The 6,590-nt window shown below is 45.1% G+C and overlaps 1 long non-coding RNA gene across 1 annotated transcript; it reads right to left on the reverse strand.

Annotated features, from left to right (window-relative positions):
• Positions 1-2,537: 2,537 nt before the first annotated feature.
• Positions 2,538-4,652, reverse strand: LOC144118971 (uncharacterized). The gene is made up of 3 exons (XR_013312208.1): positions 4,472-4,652; positions 3,674-3,771; positions 2,538-2,738 (listed from the first exon to the last, which is right to left on the reverse strand). It is a non-coding gene; the product is annotated as an uncharacterized LOC144118971 (long non-coding RNA).
• Positions 4,653-6,590: the final 1,938 nt, after the last annotated feature.

A 6,590-nucleotide genomic window follows, 5' to 3' on the forward strand; every position in this document is an offset into this window, starting at 1 on the left:
GCGTCTGTTCCCTCACCCATTCTGCCCTCTTCCTGTCTCTTAACGTTACATCTCTCATTTTCCTTTCCATGGCTTTCACTGCGTAGTTGGTGTCGTTGTTGGCCTCTGGAGGAATGGCCCTTACCCACAAATTAGATTGGCCATTGTAGGAATGTGACATTCCTCAATTTAAGCTGATCTTTTCTTTTGTTATCCTCCTCGTTGCTCCTTCATAGGTACTCGAGTACCGGTAAAATACAGTTGTTATATACTTTTCTCTTAATTAATAATGGTAGGCTGCCATTCATGATATGAGGCAACCTGCCAATGCACTACACCCCATTTTTATTTTTCTAGTTATTCCGGTCTCGTGATTCGAATCTGCGGTCACTACCTGCCCTAAGTAGCCGTATACCCTTACCACTCCCAGCACATGGCCAGCAATTGTTAACAACTGTTTCCTTCCGAAACTGTTGACCACTGCTTTGGTTTTCTTCACATTAATTTTAGACCCACCGCTCTGCTCTGCCTGTCCAAATCATCGATCATGCTTTGCAGTTCATCTCCTGAGTGACTCAGCAAGGCAATGTCATCAGCGAATCGCAGGTTACTAAAGTATTCTCCACTACCTCTCATCTCCAACTCTTCCCAATCCAGGCCTCGGAATACCTCCTGTAAACAGAATATGAATAGCATTGGCGAGATCATATCTTCCTGCCTGACACCCTTTCTAATTGAAACTTTATTACTCACTTTTTAAGACTATGGTAGTTGTGCAGTTGCTATATATATCTTCGAGTATTTTTGCATAAGGTTCTTCTACATTATGATGCCGAAATCCCTGCATGACCGCTGGAGTTTCGCCTGAGTCAAATGCTTGCTCGTAATCTATAATGGCTATATATAGGGGTCGGTTATATTCTGCACGTTTCCATAACACCTGATTGATAGTGTGAATATGGTCTATTGTCGAGTATCCTTTACGAAAGCCTGCCTGATCATATGGCTGAATGATTCTAAGTTTAAGGTTTTGCCGCCTCTATTAGCGATTACTTCAGGAAATACCTTGTAGGCAACGGACAGTAATATGATCTGTGTGTAATTTTTCAAGTCCTTGACGTCTCCTTTCTTATGAATTAAGATAATTTTAGCGTTCATTAAGGCTTCTGGTACGGTCGAGGTCATAAGGCATTGCGTATACAGTGTGGCTAGATTTTCTAGTACAATCTACACTCTGTACTTACACAGATCTGCTGCTACCAGATCCCTGCTTTATCCCTTCGCATTAATGCTCCTAAGCATTTAATTACTTCCTTTTTCATTACCGGTAGTGTGCTCCATGGCTGTGTGATACTGCCTGTCTCATTTACGTCCTGATTGAATTCGATACCATATCGATTTGTGTAGAACTGTTCGGCTACTTTAACTATCTTATCCATATTGCTAATGACATCTCCCTCTTTGTCTCTTAGCCCATACATCAGATTTTTGCTTATGCCTATTTTTCTCTTCACCGCGCTTAGGCTACCTCCGTTCTTTACAGCATGCTCGGTTCTATCTATATTAAAATTTCTTACGTTACGTAGCGCTTATTCATTAAAATCGATAGCTATGCTAGTTCTCTTCTGTCTGTGGGGTTTGACGCTTTCATGGTTCGGCGTTTCTTAATCAGAACTTTCGTCTCCTGAGAGAGCTTGCCCGTATCCTGTCGAACCATGCTACAGCCTAGCTCTGCTGCGCACTCCGTAATGATAGCTGTGAGATTATCGTTCATAGCTTGATCGATAATCTTCCTTAGTTAAAGCCGAATATCGGTTCTGAATCCATGTCTCTAATTCCTGTACTTTCCCTCTTACGCTAACCTGATGATAGGCTTCCGCTTCACTAGCCAAAAGCATTAGGGGACAACATCCAAAACTGATCTTGTGCTGGATATGCAGCTGGCCTTGTAAAATATATATGGTAGAAGTTAAACTGAAGCCGACCTCTACGGCATCCAAGTCCAGTGCGTGTAGGCTATGGGAAGCGTAGCAGCAGATATGCGTCATACAAAGGACGCTAAAAATAATACTGATGGCAGCAAGAAAGTTCGCAAGTCTGATCTATTGGCCTTCGGTAGCACTAGAAGCCTTTTCTGTGCCCGGTTAGGTGACTGCATTGTTAAGAAAATAAGAAATGCAATTCCTCACTCCCTCGCCGATCTGTATCTGATGCTAAATGAAGGAGTTAGGTCATTTTTATGGCGCTTAAATGCGTCTAAGCTCTTAGCGAATGATTTTGCTATATGTCATAAAAACCATCCTCTTGTCGAAATTAGTGCGGCCAATTCCCCTCTAATGTCCCTCAGGTCCATGCGTGCGAGTAGTTTTGCGGCGTAAAAAGCTTCAGTATTCAGCACATATCTCACAGGCTGTATCTACAAAACGCCGCTCGCACCGGTCTATCTCCTGCGATAGAGCTTCTTGCAGGCCACAAGAAGTTGCCAGCAAGAGTGTGTTCATAGCTGCAAATATCAGCAGCAGCGCGAAGCTCATATATTATGCCACACTTTCGAAGAGTTTACAGTTGCAACAAGAGTTTATTCGTCTCTCCTATACGTCTCTTATGTTTTCAAATTCGATCCCTCCATATACGGCTATATTATTTTTCCGTTCGCTAAGCCTTGCGGCAACATCATCCCTTGACAACGTCCCCTTCGTTCTCTGTGACGGTTTATTCCTAGGCCAAAGTCCGAAGAGTCCGTGACCGAAGATTGCACTCTGAAAGGAAAAATAAGCGAAGCCTGATATGTTATCACAGGTATAGTACGGATCAGAGGTGAGCTCGTCAGAATTAACGGAGGTAGCGAATTTTTGTCGGAAAATACGCCTCGTACAAGTGCATACCTTTAGTTTCTGCATGTCCACATATAGGCCTCTTGCAAGTACTAACATATGTAAAAACTGGACAGACGCAGATGAAAGAGAGCACGCATGCGAATCGGACCTGGAGTACTATTTCGTGATACAAATGTGCTCACTTCAGCAATATTGAAAATTGGTAGCGTACGTTCATTGCTCGTAAAGAGGTCGTGTATTGAAAGACACAAACATGGGAAGAATGCTGCTATTGAAAATTCCTCAAGGTTGCCAGTGAGAGCACTGTGACATCGGAGCCGTGGTTTATTTTTCGGTTAGCTTGACGTGTGTAGCCTTACCCCACCACACACAGACCACAACAAAATGCCAATAGAGATTATAAATACGGAGAAATGGGCCATACGAAAGAAAGTTAAGGTGATCATGTAAACCTGTTTCCTTTAGTTTCCTCGAATCGAGTTTGCTGCGTGCACATATCAATAACTAAATGTTTTAGACGTAAACATATACCTCCGATAGCGACCCGCCAACTGTTAAGCAGAACGCAGCAACACATGTGAATTCTTTTGTGTATCTGCGCAGAACCCTTGAAGACATTCCGTGACGAGCACAGTTCCTTTTGTCTACATACACATAGTGCCTTCGAAAATGACCATAAAACAGTTCGGTACAACAGAATCAGTTTTAGGCCTGCAAGACAATTATAAACGGCGCTAACAGCACTCGGCGTGATAATATCGGATGCCTCCCATATAAAGAGAGTGATGGCGTAAGTTGCGAGATTTCGTCAACCTCATATGTCTTAATTAATTAAGCGCACAAATAAAGGCACCCACCATCCGCTATTCCGGACATGTTCCTTATTTCTTGCACCTGTCGCAGCCGCATCCGCCGGTGGCGCACTTGCACTGCGTGGTGCAGGTACACTTGGGGTCTGCGGGAAGGAAAAACTGAGCATCAGCGTCGCGGTAAAAAGAAAAAGGTGCAGGCTCGTAGCGAAGACATGAAGAGGACTGCCACTGAAAGCAAGACCGAAGTTCAGATGAACATTTAGACCTGCTTAATCGAAGGACATTAAAGCCCTCATTGAGAGGCACCACACGGCTTTAATGCATAGTTCGCAAATTCTATACCTAAGTGCCAGCTGAAGCTAGTTGTGCCAGATATTCTCCCATTTTGCGACTTATGAAGGAGCTATAGGTAATGTGCAGCCTAACGTGCACACGATTAGGCAGCCCTCTTTTAGATACGCATTTCTGGCAAACGATGCAGACTGAATATGCATTGCAATACCCTTCATGCAATAAAAACTTTCTAACTTAGCAAACTTATCTCAGCCATGCACGGCACTGGCAGCGAGTACGAGCCGCTAGGATTCCAAAAGAACAGCAGCACAAACCTAAATAAAATCAAATGCACGGAACGGCGCGTTACAGCATTGTGACGTTGTAGATCGCTTGCATGACTGTACTTTGACGTGCCAGCACTGGAGATATCACCTCGCATTTGAGAATAACGCAATAAACTTCACCTCAACATTCAGAGGTTTACACAAGAAAAAGTCTCTCAGGTTCAAGTGGCCTGGTTGATTTTATATATATGCGTAACACAAGGAGAAATATAAGGCCACTCACCTCCACACTTGCAGGCGCGGTCCATGGTCCTTTCCTGCGCTGGGAATCAACTTCTCGTTGGCGCTGATTTTTGAACTGCGCGCCGCAGCTTTTATAGTCCGCTTAGAGTCACCATGGTGCCGTGCGCAATGTGTTCCTGATTGGCCGTCGCCTTATCGGTGCCGTGCGCACACGGAGCGTGCCGTGCGCAAAAGCTGCAGCCAATGGGGACCCCACGTTGTGTGCGGAAAGCAGAACGTAGAATGGATAGATAGCGGAGTTAGTGAGGCCACTCTCGTCTATCGGAGCGGATATGCCGAGGCGCGGAGCGGTCGTTGCCGCCGCGTGCCGCCACCATCTGATAACGAGCCGCCACATAGAGGATGGGCAACGAACTTCTAAAGAGATGGAATATCACACGGCGTTCTCTGCCCAATTCTGGTCGTTTGGCTGGGAACCAGGATGCGCTCAGTGCATTTAGAAACTGCGCTTCCTGCGCCGAGGTCGTCTTTGAATAAATGTGCCTTTTTTTTCAATGGCCAGCAATACGCTCGGGGGCTTTCTTCTGGTGTTAGCCAGTGACTGTGGAAGAAGGAGGGAGGAAAGCATCGAGGTTTGGTGCCCCCCGCCCGCGAACCCAGCCATCCTTGCGATGCTCAGCTTGTTTATGATTATTTGATTTTCAGCGCCCGAAGTAAAGTTAGGGAAGAGAGTGCCGTGACTAACATGCTTCTTATCCACGAGGTATGTAGAAAGACCGATTACCTAGCATTACCCATTAGCTTTTGAGAGCAAAAGCGCTACTACGCTAGTCCGAGCCAAAATTTCGCTGCGTGTTACCAGAGACTCGAATGAAGTCTAAAAACCTGTGGTCACTGCGCCGAGCTCCATGGTTCGCCGCGGCGTAGCTCTGCTGGATCGCTGGACTAAGATAGTATATAGGTGTGTATTAAGTAGTGTGGTTAACCATGATGACGTCATAGTAATAAGCATAATTAGTAGTAGACATAAGAATTTCCACATGTAATACATAATTGGAAAGAGTAAGTTTAGCCTAATTAACCAACACTAATTAGAATAATTACCGTAATTAGTTGGTATTATGTTCCCACAGCAACGGATAACTACAAGTGCAAAACACGTGTCGTGACCTTCAGTTTTACCATGAAAAAGAGTTTAGTGAAATGTAAGAATAATAATTAGTGAACGGATGACGTAACATACGATATAACGCATTGTAAGTCACGTGACCTAGCATTAAAACAATCGGCGCTTTGAAAAGGTGACTACCGAGTCTACTCTAGCCGCAGACGGCGCCGACATTGACAGGAATGAAGACGCAGCCGCCTCGACGAGCTCCGGTGTTGGCACTCAACGTTGAAGACGGCAAGCCGCGTATAGTTGCCCGATACACCACGGCTTTCGTTCTCTAACCAGTTTCAATAGTAGTTAAACCACAGCTAATTTTTTTTTCTGGGCGCAGCCAGCTCCGTGCATAGCTGCTTAGCTTTAAGTCCATTCCGCAACAAAGTTCGAAGCTTCCGCATGGGAAATGAAAAATGCTATTGCTAATAATCTCCACGCCATTAATTATTGCATATTAAAAGTTAACTCGTTTTATTCAATTTGAATTTTAAAAATCTGATAGTTGCGTCAATCTATTGACAAAAACATCTGGCTTCTTTCCTGCAGACAGAAAACAAATCGCACCAAGGCACGGCGCTGTAGATCGTTTCAGTGCGAAAGCATTAGAAGATGCTTCTCGCCAGTTCAATGTCCTGCACAAGGTAGAACGGGCCGTAACAAAAGCTTTGCCTCATGTTTATTCATGGACAAAAGTTGCGGGATGCTGCGCTCACCTGCTGTGCGCAGTTAGGCACAGCAGGTGAGTGAAACGCATAGGAATGCGAGGAGAAACGCGTGCTCCATCTACTAGGAAAGGGCCATCTGACTGGCTACCGAAGCAACGCAGAAATATTTTTTTCCGCGAATCCGCATACCGCGGACATTTGTCCACTATACTTGGCATGCTCTGCGAAACTCTGGCTGCTGGCCACGGCACCAACACCAAAGGGAGCTTTTCTCTCCGCTCCCAGAGCTCGTGGAGAAGGAAACTGCCTTCACCGTTTTGGATCGCACC

Source organism: Amblyomma americanum, chromosome 2 (genome assembly GCF_052857255.1).
Source record: "Amblyomma americanum isolate KBUSLIRL-KWMA chromosome 2, ASM5285725v1, whole genome shotgun sequence".
Lineage (NCBI taxonomy): Eukaryota > Metazoa > Arthropoda > Arachnida > Ixodida > Ixodidae > Amblyomma > Amblyomma americanum.